Here is a 13755-nt window from a genome sequence, read left to right as displayed (position 1 = left end):
TAGCCTCCGGGCAGATTCTAGGAAAACCAGATTCTTGTGGTCGGTAAGGACCGTTACCTGGTGCCTAGCCCCCTCCAGGAAGTGGCGCCACTCTTCAAATGCCCATTAAATGGCTAAGAGTTCGCGGTTGCCAATATCATAGTTACTCTCAGTGGGCAAAAACTTCCTGGAGAAGTAGGCACAGGGACGGAGATGGGTGAGGGACCTGGTACCCTGGGACAAGACAGCACCCACTCCCACCTCGGAGGCGTCAACCTCCACGATAAATGGCTCCATTTGGTTGGGCTGAACCAGCACTGGGGCCGAGATAAAGCTCTTCTTAAGGACCTCAAAAGCCTGGACCGCCTCTGGAGGCCAGTGGAGGAGATCAGCACCTTTGCGAGTGAGATCCGTAAGAGGTTTAGCGATGACCGAGTAGTTAGCAATAAATCTCCTGTAATAATTAGCGAACCCCAGGAAACACTAACACCTTCAGGGAGGCAGGTTGGACCCATTCCGCCACAGCCTGGACCTTGGCGGGGTCCATGCGGAATTCATGAGGAGTGAGGATTTGACCCAAAAATGGTATTTCCTGCACCCCAAACACACATTTTTCGGTCTTAGCAAACAGTTTGTTTTCCCGAAGGGCCTGGAGCACCTTCCTGACATGCTCAATGTGGGAGGACCAGTCCTTGGAAAACACAAGTATGTCATCAAGGTACACTACAAGAAATACCACCAGATAGTCTCTCAAAATCTCATTTATGAAATTCTGGAAGACCGCGGGAGCATTACACAACCCAAAGGACATGACGAGGTATTCGAAATGACCTTCGGGCGTGTTAAACGCAGTCTTCCACTCATCCCCCTCTTTGATGCGGATAAGGTTATAAGCCCCCCGTAGATCAAACTTAGAGAACCATTGGGCCCCCTGAACCTGATTGAAGAGATCAGGAATCAAAGGAAGGGGGTACTGGTTCCTTACAGTGACCTTATTCAAGTTCCGGTAGTCAATGCACGGCCTAAGACCACCAGCCTTCTTCCCTACGAAGAAGAAGCCAGCACCTACAGGAGAAGTAGAGGGGCGAATGTAACCCTTGGCCAGGCATTCCTGGATATACTCTCTCATGGCTTCACGTTCGGGACAAGAGAGATTAAATATCCTACCCTTAGGGAGCTTAGCTCCTGGTACCAAATTGATTGCGCAATCGTATTCTCTATGAGGAGGTAACACTTCGGAGGCCTCTTTGAGAAAACATCAGCGAAGTCCTGAACAAACTCAGGTAGTGTGTTCACCTCCTCACGGAGAAAAATAGAATTAACAGAAAAACATGACGTCATGCATTGATTACCCCATTTGGTAAGATCCCCAGTATTCCAGTTAAACGTGGGATTATGCAACTGTAACCAGGGAAGGCCTAAAACCAAATCGGACGATAATCCCTGCATCAACAGTACAGAGCACTGCTCCAAATGCATGGAGCCAACAAGGAGTTCAAAAACAGGGGTATGCTGTGTAAAATAACCATTAGCAAGAGGAGTGGAGTCGATACCCACTACCGGGACAGGTTTAGGCAAATCAATTAAAGGCATAGCTAGAGACATAGCAAATTCCATAGACATGATATTAGCAGAAGACCCTGAATCCACGAAGGCACTGCCGGTAGCAGACCTACCACCAAAAGAGACCTGAAAGGGAAGCAAGATTTTATTACGTTTCATATTTACGGGAAATACCTGTGCGCCCAAGTGACCTCCCCGATGATCACTTAGGCGCGGAAGTTTTCCGGCTGCTTATTCTTAAGTCTAGGACAGGTGTTCACTTGATGCTTGTCATCCCCACAATAGAAGCAGAGACCATTCTTCCTGCGAAACTCTCTACGTTGTTGCGGGGACACGGAGGCCCCGAGTTGCATAGGTACCTCCGAGTCTTCCATGAAAGAACGAAGCAACGGAGCCTCGGGAGGCATCATGGGGGAGTCAGAGGAGAAAACGTTCACGTTGTCGTTCCCTTAGACGTCGGTCAAGTCGTACCGCTAAAGCCATAACCTGGTCTAGGGAGTCAGAAGAGGGATAGCTAACTAGCAGGTCTTTCAGGGCGTTCGACAGACCCAACCTAAACTGGCACCTTTAGGCAGGGTCATTCCACCGAGAAGCTACGCACCACTTCCTAAAGTCAGAACAATACTCCTCAACAGGTCTCTTACCCTGACGTAAGGTCACCAGCTGACTCTCGGCAAAGGCAGTCCTGTCAGTCTCGTCATAAATGAGTCCGAGAGCAGAAAAGAAAAGATCAACGGAGGAAAGTTCAGGGGCGTCAGGAGCCAAGGAGAAGGCCCATTCTTGGGGCCCTTCCTGGAGCCGAGACATAATTATACCCACCCGCTGGCTCTCAGAACCTGAGGAGTGAGGCTTTAAGCGAAAGTAGAGCCTACAACTCTCCCGAAAGGAGAGAAAAGTCCTCCGGTCCCCTGAGAACCGGTCTGGCAACTTGAGGTGGGGTTCAAGAGGTGAGGCGAGGGGCACTACCATGGTAGCATCAGGCTGGTTGACCCTCTGAGCCAGGGCCTGTAGGGAGAGACCCTGCATTTGCTGAGCCAGGGTCTCAAGAGGGTCCATAGTAGTGTGAGGGACCAGGGTAGCCTAGGTATATGGGCTTGTGATTATGTAATGGTGGGGGTAGGGAAACAGACAAGTGAGCCCTAATCTACCCGCCACTCAGTCCCTGCCTACTTGCAACGACCCACCCTAGGCGACGGGGTACAACTGGGCGACGGTCGCTACGCTCAGTAAGTGCACGACAGACAAACAGACAAGGGTACACAGAAGCTAGGGAAACGGGGCAGCTGCCCACGGAGACCCCGTGAGCAACGAGAGTAGTGAACGAGCCGAGTCAAACCAGGAGTGCACGAGGTACAAAACGCTGAGCAGGAGAGTGGTCAGTAAGCCAAGGTCAATAACAAGCAGAGGATCAGTAGTTCAAGCAGCAGAGCCAGGAAACAAGCAAGGAGGAACAGGAAAGGCAGGTATAAATAGACAGTGGGCGGGAGCTAGCCCCGTCTGGCCAGGCTGTGATAGGCTCTCCCACTCCTAAGCCTGCCATCCTGAGTGGTGTAAGATGGAGTCAGTCTCACAGACATAAGAGCAGGTGCAGACTGATTACCCACGGGCGTCAACACAGAAGCTGTGTCTGGCAGATCCTTTACATGGGGCTTGTGTTTTAGTCCACGAGCACGCTAGAGCCACATGTGGGACATTTCTAAAAACTGCAGAATCTGGACAATACATATTTAGTAGTGTTTCTTTGGTAAAACCTTCTGTGTTACAGAAAAAAATGGAATAAAATTGAAATTCAGCAAGAAAAAAGAAATTTGCAAATTTCACCTCCACTTTGCTTTAATTCCTGTGAAATGCATAAAGGGTTAAAAAAAAGTTCTAAATGCTGTTTTGAATACTTTGAGGGGTCTGGTTTTTAAAATGGGGTGTTTTATGGGGGTTTCTAATACATGGGCCCCTCAAAGCCACTACAGAACTGAACAGGTACCTTAAAAAAATTGCTTTTGAAATTTTCTTAAAAATAGGAGAAATTGCGGTTTATGTTCTAAGCCTTGTAACGTCCAAGAAATATAAAAGAATGTTCAAAAAACAACGCCAATCTAAAGTAGACATATGGGAAATGTGAACTAGTAACTATTTTGGGTGGTATAACCATCTGTTTTACAAGCAGATGCATTTAAAAAAATTAAATTTTTTCTAAATTTTCTCTAAATTTTGCTATTTTTCACAAATAAACACTGAATATATCGACCAAATTTTACAACTAACATAAAGCCCAATGTTTCACGAGAAAACAATCTCAGAATCGCTTGGATAGGTTTAAGCATTCCGAAGTTATTACCACATAAAGTGAAATATGTCAGATTTCAAAAATAGGCTGTGAGCCTTAAAGAGACTGTCACCACATTATAGGTGCCCTATCTCCTACATAAGGAGATCGGCGCTGTAATGTAGGTGACAGTAATGCTTTTTATTTAAAAAAACGATCTTTTTTCACAACGTTAGGAGCGATTTTGGTTTATGCTAATGAGCTTTCTTAATGCCCAAGTGGGCGTACTTTTACTTTCGACCAAGTGGGCGTTGTACAGAGGAGTGCATGACGCTGACCAATCGGCATCATGCACTTCTCTCCATTCATTTACACTGCACTAGCGATATAGTTATATCACTATGTGCAGCTACATACACAAACCCTAACATTACTACAGCGTCCTGATAATGAATACACATGACCATCCAGCCTGGACGTCATGTGTACTCAGAATCCTGACACTTCTGACTCTTTTTTGTGAGATTCCGGCAAGTGAAACCAAATCTCGCGAGATTACGGAGCTAAACGAGATTTGGTTTCACTTGCCGGAATCTCACAAAAAAGAGTCAGAAGTGTCAGGATTCTGAGTACACATGACGTCCAGGCTGGATGGTCATGTGTATTCATTATCAGGACGCTGTAGTAATGTTAGGGTTTGTGTATGTAGCTGCACATAGTGATATAACTATATCGCTAGTGCAGTGTAAATGAATGGAGAGGAGTGCATGATGCCGATTGGTCAGCGTCATGCACTCCTCTGTACAACGCCCACTTGGTCGAAAGTAAAAATACGCCCACTTGGGCATTAAGCAACTCATTAGCATAAACCAAAATCGCTCCTAACGTTGTGAAAAAAGATCGTTTTTTTAAATAAAAAGCATTACTGTCACCTACATTACAGCGCCCATCTCCTTATGTAGGAGACAGGGCACTTATAATGTGGTGACAGAGTCTCTTTAAAGCCAAAACAAGGCTGCGTCCTTAACCCCTTCCCGACATATGACATACAGTTACGTCATAGCCGGGTAGGGGAAGTATGGAGCGGGCTCACGGAGTGAACGAGCTCCATATGATGCCGGTGTCGGCTGTATGTTACAGCCGACACTCCAGAGTAAAGAGCGGGATCGCGCTCGAGCGCGAGCCCGCTCGTTTAACTCGCTAAATGCTGCGGTCAACAGCGACATTTATCATTTAAATCGTTAAACAGCTCATCGCACCCCTGCAACACAATCGCGGGGGGGCGATGGTTGCTATGGCTGCCTGGGTGCCTAATGAAGGCCCCCAGGTCCGCCATCTTTGAATGGATGCCTGTAAGAGTCATGATATACTGCAATACATTAGTATTGCAGTATATCGTGCAAGCGATCTAACGTAAAAATTTGTTAACTTTTTTTTGTGTAAAAAAAAAATATATATATATATATATATATATATATATATATATATATATATATTAAAAGTTAAAAAAAAAAACCTTTTCCCATTTTCCCCCTAGAGAATGGTAAGAAAAAATTAAATAAATAAATAAACATAATTGGTATCGCCGCGTCCGTAAAAGTCTGAACTATTACAATATATCATTATTTAACCCGCACGGTGAACGCCGTAAATAAATAATGTAAACGTAAAATGTAAACGTCATCTAATCCCCCCAAAAAAATGAAATAAAAAGTGACCAAACCGTCGCATGTACGCCAATATGGTATTATTAAAAACGACAGCTTATCCCGCAAAAAATAAGCCCTCATACCACTTAATCTACGCAAAAATAAAAAAGCTATGGCTCTCAGAATTTGGCGACACAAAATAAATTTTCTTTTTTACACTTCGGTTTTTACTTGTTAAAGTAGTAAAATATATAAAAAACAATATATATTTGGTATCGCCGTAGTCGTATTGACCCACAGAATAAAGTTAACATGTTGGTTTAATTGCACAGTGAATTCCATAAAAACGGCGCGCAAAAAATCATGGAGGAATCGCTATTTTTTTCATTTTCTATCCCACAAATATTTTTTTCCTGTTTCCTAGCACATTATATGGCAAAATAAATGACCTAATAGTACTATATCGACGGAAAAATAAAGACGTTATGGCTTTTGGAAGGTGGGAAGGAAAAAACGAAAATTAAAATCTGAAGTTGTTTACGACGGGAAGGGGTTAAGGGGTTAAAAACTGATCAAATGTCTTTTTTTTAATGTGCATTTTGCATCAGTGTCTCCAAATTCTCATCCATTTCCAGTCAGTCTGTCCGTTTTTCATATCCGTTAAAAAAAAAAAAAAGGATGGATTTTATTTTTCAGGGCTTTGGTATTAATCCCCTGAAAACAGCAGTGCTCATGTAGATAGTGCCGCAATGTCCCAGTAGATAGTGCCCACATAGTGACACAGTTCCCACATATAGTGACACAGTGCCCACATAGTGACACTGTGCCCACATATAGTGACATTGTGCCCCCATATAGTGTCACTGTGCCCACATCTAGTGACAGTGCCCACATCTAGTGACACAGTGCCCACATCTAGTGACACAGTGCCCACATCTAGTGACACAGTGCACACATATAGTGACATGGTGCCCACATATGGGGACACAGTGCCACAGTGCCCACATATAGTGATAGTGCCAAAGTGCTCATACAGTCCATGCCACAGTGCCCATATAGTCTGTGCAGGGCCGCCATCAGGGCACTACCAGTGGTACTCCCATCAGAGGCCCAGCCGCTGAAGAAAAGGGGCCACCGGGATGTTGTTGCCCCCCTTCCCTGTCGAGGGCCCCCCTCCCCCTCGCGGGCCCGCCTCGCAACCCTCACGGACCCGCCCTCGCAACCCACGCAACGCTCGCGGCCCCCCGTGCAGACCTGTTGTAACTTCACGAACTGGACGAATAAGAAACCAACTTCAGCATCGTAGAGGTATAACGGAAGAGGAAGATGCAGAATGAGAAGCATAAGTTCCGAGATCTCGCCCCCCAGCCAGCTCCTCCTCTACACAGTCGACTGGCTGGTGAGTGTCCACCCCCTCTCCATCCTGCTTCTCATTCCTCCTGACCCCACTTGTAGAATTTATAAAGTATGTTAAAATGTGTTGCTTTTTTTTTGTTTCCCTTGCGTTTTTTGCCACTATTTTTGCAATCGCGGCAAAAATGGTGCTGTTTTGCCGCAATTACATAAAAATCGTGGCAAAACCGCGTGATTTGCTCCGCATAAAAAAAGAATACATGAAAAAAAAATAGTGCTGTTAGGCCCCATGCACAGACACGACCGTAAAAACGCCCGTAATTACTGGCCCATAGACTTCTATTGGCCACGGGTACCTTCTTGTTTGCATACGGGAAGGTGCCTGGGCCGTTGAAAAATATAGAACATGTCCTATTTCAGGCCATAATTATGGCAAGGGCAGGCCCATAGAAGTCTATAGGGCTCCCGTAATTATGTGTGGGGATTTCAATTTTATGGGGTTTGGACATGATTGTGACATAATTTCCAGCCCCCCTTTACGGGTCCGTAAATACTGGTGGAATACGGATGACAACGGACCCGTATTTATGGCACAGGTCCATAAATACGGGTTAAAAACCTGTGACAAAGGACCCGTATTTACGGCCAGTATTTACAGGAGGGAAAAAATATGGTCATGTGCATGGGGCCGAAGGGAGGGACTCCTATGATTATAGATAACTGATGGTAGAAACCTGGCTCCCTGAACTGTGGTCGGTCCGGGAAATATGGCCGATACACGGTCCGTATATCACAGACCCAACATGGACGTCTGAATAAGGCCACTTACTTGTCTCCTATTTTTGGTGCGGATTGCGCACTGAAAATTCACTACAAATTAGAATATAAGGTTACTGATTTCTAACCCCTTAATGCGATATCACGTAACTGTACGTGATAAGGGTTAGGTATGTATGGAAAGTATAGGGCAAGCTCACGGGCTGAGCTCGCTCCATACACAGCACTTTGATTCCGCCACTTTGATCACTTTGATTCCGCCCGTTTAACACCATTTAGGCTAAGGCCACACGGTGCGTCGTTGACACGGTTTTGTTGCATTTGAAAACCGCATGCGGTCAACTGCATGCATTTTTTTTGTCTCTGTAAGGCCTTATTCACATGAACGTGTTTAACGTCCGTGATACGCGTGTGAAAATCACGCGCGTCGCACGGACCTATGCAAGTCAATGGGGTCGTTCAGACATTCCGTGATTTTCAAGCAGCGTGTGTCCGCTGCGTAAAACTTACGACATGTCCTATACTTGGACATTTTTCGCGCATCACGCACCCATTGAAGTCAATGGGTGCGTGAAAATAACGTGCAGCACACGGAAGCACTTCCGTGAGTCGCGCAACAGTAGAAAAAGAAATTAAGGAAAAAATAAAAGCACTTCCTTCATTTCTTTTTCTAAACATCAAAACCGCGTGTCATAAGGATGGCATATGCGTGAAAATCACACAGTCACGCAGCAAACACTTATGACACATGGAACTGCTACGCGAAAAGAACGCAGTGTTTTTTGCGCACGCAAAACGCACACGTTCGTGTGAATAAGGCCTAATACTGCAGTTCTGTTGCGTTTTTAAAGGAAATAATTGATGGACATAGTTTTCACCCGTGTTGAAGTTTGTTAGGTGCTTCCTGTATACACCGTGTTCCAAATTATTATGCACATTAGATTTAAGTGTCATAAACATTTAATTATTAGTTTTTCAATTAAACTCATGGATGGTATTGTGTCTTAGGGTATGTTCACACGAGGGCGTCCGTCACGGCTGAAATTACGGGGATGTTTCAGCCTGAAAACATCCCCGTAATTTCAGCCGTAACGGCATGTGCAGGCGCTTGAACGCCGCGTCCATTACGGCCGTAATTGGCGCTGCTATTCATTGGAGTCAATGAATAACGGCTCCAATTACGGCCAAAGAAGTGACAGGTCACTTCTTTGACGCGGGCGTCTATTTACGCGCCGTCATTTGACAGCGGCGCGTAAATATACGCCTCGTGTGAACAGACAAACGTCTGCCCATTGCTTTCAATGGGCAGATGTTTGTCAGCGCTATTGAGGCGCTATTTTCGGGCGTATTTCGGGGCAAAAACGCCCGATTTACGTCCGTAAATAGGCCGTGTGAACATACCCTTAGGGCTCTTTGGATCATTGTAATCAATCTCAGACACCTGTGATAAATAGTTTGCAAGGTGTGCCCAATCAAAGGAAAACTACTTAAGAAGGACGTTCCACATTATTAAGCAGGCCACAGGTTTCATAGGATTAGGAGAGCAGCTGCTAAAATGCCATTGCAAAGCAGCAAACAGGTATTTGAAGCCGCTGGTGCCTCTGGAGTCCCGCGAACCTCAAGGTGTAGGATCCTCCAGAGGTTTGCAAGTGTGCATAAAGCTATTATTCGGCCACCACTAAACAATGCCCACAAGCAGAAACGGTTGCAGTGGGCTCAGAAATACATGAAGACTCATTTTCAAACCGTGTTGTTTACTGATGAGTGACGTGCAACCCTGGATGGTCCAGATGGATGGAGTAGTGGATGGTTGGTGAATGGCCACCATGTCCCAACAAGGCTGCGACATCAGCAAGGAGGTGTTTTGGGCTGGAATCATGGGGAGAGAGCTCGTAGGTCCCTTTAGGGTCCCTGACGGTGTGAAAACGACCTCTGCAAAGGACGTAGAGTTTATGACTGACCACTTTCTTCCGTGGTACATAAAGAAGAACCGTGCCTTCCGTAGCAAAATTATCTTCATGCATGACAATGCACCATCTCATGTTGCAAAGAATACCTCTGTGTCATTGGCTGCTATGGGCATAAAAGGAGAGAAACTCATGGTGTGGCCCCCATGTTCCCCTGACCTCAACCCTATTGAGAACCTTTGGAGCATCCTCAAGCAAAATATCTATGAGGGTGGGAGGCAGTTCACATCAAAACAGAAGCTCTGGGAGGCTATTCTGACATCCTGCAAAGATATTCAAGCAGAAACTGTCCAAATACTCACAAATTCAATGGATGCAAGAATTGTGAAGGTGATATCAAAGAAGGGGTCCTATGTTAACATGGAACGTGGCCTGTTAAGTTTTTTTTGATTGAAAGAGCTTTTGATTTCTGGAAATATGACCTCCTGATGCTGCAAATTCCACAAATTACCATTTTAGTTCTCTTTACAATCTTTAAAATGTTTTGATCTCTGTTGTGCATAATAATTTGAAACAGTACATTTTGAGTTTTTTACTAAAAAAAAATCTGTTATCATTAGGAGATTTGTTCAATAAAATTCTCATTATACTCCAACGGTTGATGGCTTGAAGATTATACTGACTGTCATTTGCATCGACTATTTAGGAAAATCAGCGAAAAATAACATTTGCATAATAATTTGGAACGCGGTGTATAGTTCATTACAAGGCATTGCAGAACTGTTAGCAAAAACACAAGCAGTTCAGCAACAACTTTGGCAGCGCGGTCATTAACTGCATGCGGCCGGACATTATGAAGATGCAGTTAACTGCCCAAAAAATACATTGTAATATAATAGCAGCAGTCTGTCCATAACCAAAATTTCACCATTGACTTCTATTGAAAAATGACTTGCTGCAGTTTAAAAACGTAACAAATGCACCATGACTGCATGGCCTTACCCCAAGGACGGATTTACACGAGCGTGTGCGTTTTTGCGCACGCAAAAAACGCTGCGTTTGGCGTGCACAAAAGGCACTTAACAGCTCCATGTGTCATCACATAGGATGTGCGGCTGCGTGATTTTCGCGCAGCTGCCATCATTATGACACTCCGTTTGGATGTTTGTAAACAGAAAAGTGGTGCTTTTCTGTTTCCAAACATACTTTTGACTGCTGTTGCGCGAATAACGCGCGTCCAACGGAAGTGCTTCCGTGTGGTGCGCGTGATTTTCACGCACCCATTGACTTCAATGGGTGCGTGATGCGCGAACAACGCAGAAAAATAGGACCTGACGTGAGTTTTACGCAGCGGACTCACTCTGCGCAAAAATCACAGACAGTCTGCACTGCCCCATAGACTTGCATTGGTCCGTGCGACACGCGTGAAAAACACGCGGGTGGCACGGACGTATATCGCGTTCGTGTAAATCTGCCCTTAAAGTGTTAGAATCAGGGGGCTCCCCCTGAAAACAAGCCATCGTGTCTTCCGACCCCGCGGCACGATCGGCTGTTAACAACGGTTGTTGTGGCAGCCTGGTGGCCTAATGAAAGCCCCCAGGTCTGCCATCTTTGTACTCCTTTGAAGCTCTCCCTCTGGCAGGGCTTCAAAGGAGACTGTCAGAATCACGATATACTGCAATACATTAGTATTGCAGTATATCATGCAAGCGATCCAACGATCGCTGCTTCTAGTCTCTTAGGGGGACTAATAAAGAAAGTAAAAAATAGTTATGTTCCAAAAAAAATTAAGTATTAAAAGTTTAAAAAAAAAACCTTTTCACATTTTTTACCTAAATCAATGTTAAATAACAGTTAGCATAACTGGTATCGCCGCGTCCGTAAAAGTCGGAACTATCACAATATAGCGTTGTTTAACCCGCTCGGTGAATGCCGTAAAAACAATATATATAACACGCAAATTGCTGGTTTTTGGTCACGTTAGCGCTCCAAAAAAATTAAATAAAAAATGATCAAAAAGTCGCATATACCCCAAAATGGTATCAGTGAAAACTACAGCTCGCCCCGCAAAATTTAAGCCCTCACATCGCTAAATTGATGGAAATCTGAAAAAGTTATGGCTCTCAGAACATGGCGACACCAAATTTTTTTTAAAAGTGGTAAAACATCAAACAAAACATTTACATTTGGTATCTCCGTAATCATATCAACCTGTAGAATAAGGTGAATATGTAGTTTTTACTGCCTGATGGATTCCGTAAAAACAAAACCCCCCAAAAAATGGCGTAATCACAGTTTTTTGCCCATTTCACCCCACAAATATTTTTTTTTTCAGCTTCCCAGTCCATTATGCGGTACAATAAATGGTGCCATGGAAAACTAAAACTTGTCCCGCAAAAAAGAAGCCCTCATATGGCTATATAGATGGAAAAATAAACAAATTATAGCTTTTGGAAGGTGGGGAGGAAAAAACAAAAGTGAAAATCCAAAAAATGGAGGAGGGAAGGGGGTAAATCAGCTGCATGCCTATTATATTGCAGAATTGTAACATATTTCATCCTTTACAATATAAAGGGTTAATTTTTCTGTAAATTCCTAGCAAATTCTGTAGCGAACACATTGAGGAGTTTGGTGCACAAAATACGCATCAAAACCGCAGGTAATTCCGCAGGTAAAATCTGCACCAGACGGTTTTTGCACAGTGGTTTGACAAAAACTCGTCAAAACACTCGTCGAGGCGTTTTTTTCCTCTTTCTGACTGATTGAAATGGGGTTTTGGAGGCGGAAACCGCCTCAAGATGGGTCATGACGCTTTTTACAGCGACGCGTTTTTTTTTACTTGCGGTAAAAAAACTCGTCCAACTCCCATTGAAATCAATGGGAGGCATTTTCGGGCTGTTTTTGAGGAGTTTTGCAGCAGGGCCTAATAGTGAGTTTTTGAACAGGGCCTAAGGGTATGTTCACACGCACTAATTACGGACGTAATTCGGGCGTTTTTGCCCCGAATTACGTCCGAAAATAGCACCTCAATAGCGCTGACAAACATCTGCCCATTGAAAGCAATGGGCAGACGTTTGTCTGTTCACACGAGGCGTAATTTACGCGCCGCTGTCAAATGACGGCGCGTAAATAGACGCCCGCGTCAAAGAAGTGACCTGTCACTTCTTTGGCCGTAATTGGAGCCGTTATTCATTGACTCCAATGAATAGCAGCGCCAATTACGTCCGTAATGGACGCGGCGTTCAAGCGCCTGCACATGCCGTTACGGCTGAAATTACGGGGATGTTTTCAGGCTGAAACATCCCCGTAATTTCAGCCGTTACGGACGCCCTCGTGTGAACATACCCTTATAGTGCGTTTCTTGGTGCGGTTTTTAAATTTTGATACAGAAATAGGTGCAGGTTTTATGCTGCAGATTATATATTTTTTTTTAAACTAGTCAGAAACAATTCGCAAGCAGAAATGCAAGATAAATTGACATGTATCATATTTTCAAATACGCACCGCAGGTAAATTTTTGTGCAGAAAATGCGACATGTAGATGAGATTTCTTGATCTCATTTACTTTGCTGGTACTGTATTACACTGCGGATTTGCCGCACGAAAATACCCGCAACAAATTTGCACGTAATAAGTATTGTGTGCAAATTTGGCCTAACAGAGTTTTTTTTAACTCACCCTAAGGCCCCGTTCACACATGTTGGATTTGATACGGAATCCGATGAAATGCCGATGATTCTGCATCCCATGCATATGAGGTTTCCGCAACCCAGTTCCATGATACGAAAAATTTACCACGTGTGTTTTTGTCCGCACCATAAAAAGAAATCCACCACAGAAATAAGTATCATGCTACTAATTTTGAATGGAAAAGCAGAGGATAAGCAACTTTGAATGACAATGGGACTTAGGCCTTGTTCACACAGTTTTATGCAGGCAGAGAAATCTGTCTTGAAATTCCTTCAGGCCTTCTCTGCCTTCCATTGATTTCAATGGGAGGTCAGAGACGGACATGCCCAAAGATAGGGCATGTCGCTTCTTTTTCCCGCTCGCGGGAAAAAAACGCCTTTGCCTCCCATTGAAATCAATAGGAGGCGATTTCGGCTGTTTTTTGCCGCAGTTTCAAAAAAAATGTGGCAAAACAGGATGTGAACAGGTCCTTATTCTCATGTGGATCTGCTACACAACCGTGGCACATCTGCATCAGAAATCAAAAGGAAAGCCTCAGATTTTTGCTGTTGAAAAATACATTGAACTTTAATAG

The sequence above is a fragment of the Rhinoderma darwinii genome, chromosome 1 (assembly GCF_050947455.1).
Source record: "Rhinoderma darwinii isolate aRhiDar2 chromosome 1, aRhiDar2.hap1, whole genome shotgun sequence".
NCBI lineage: Eukaryota > Metazoa > Chordata > Amphibia > Anura > Rhinodermatidae > Rhinoderma > Rhinoderma darwinii.
Note: the sequence above shows the minus strand (reverse complement) of the source record.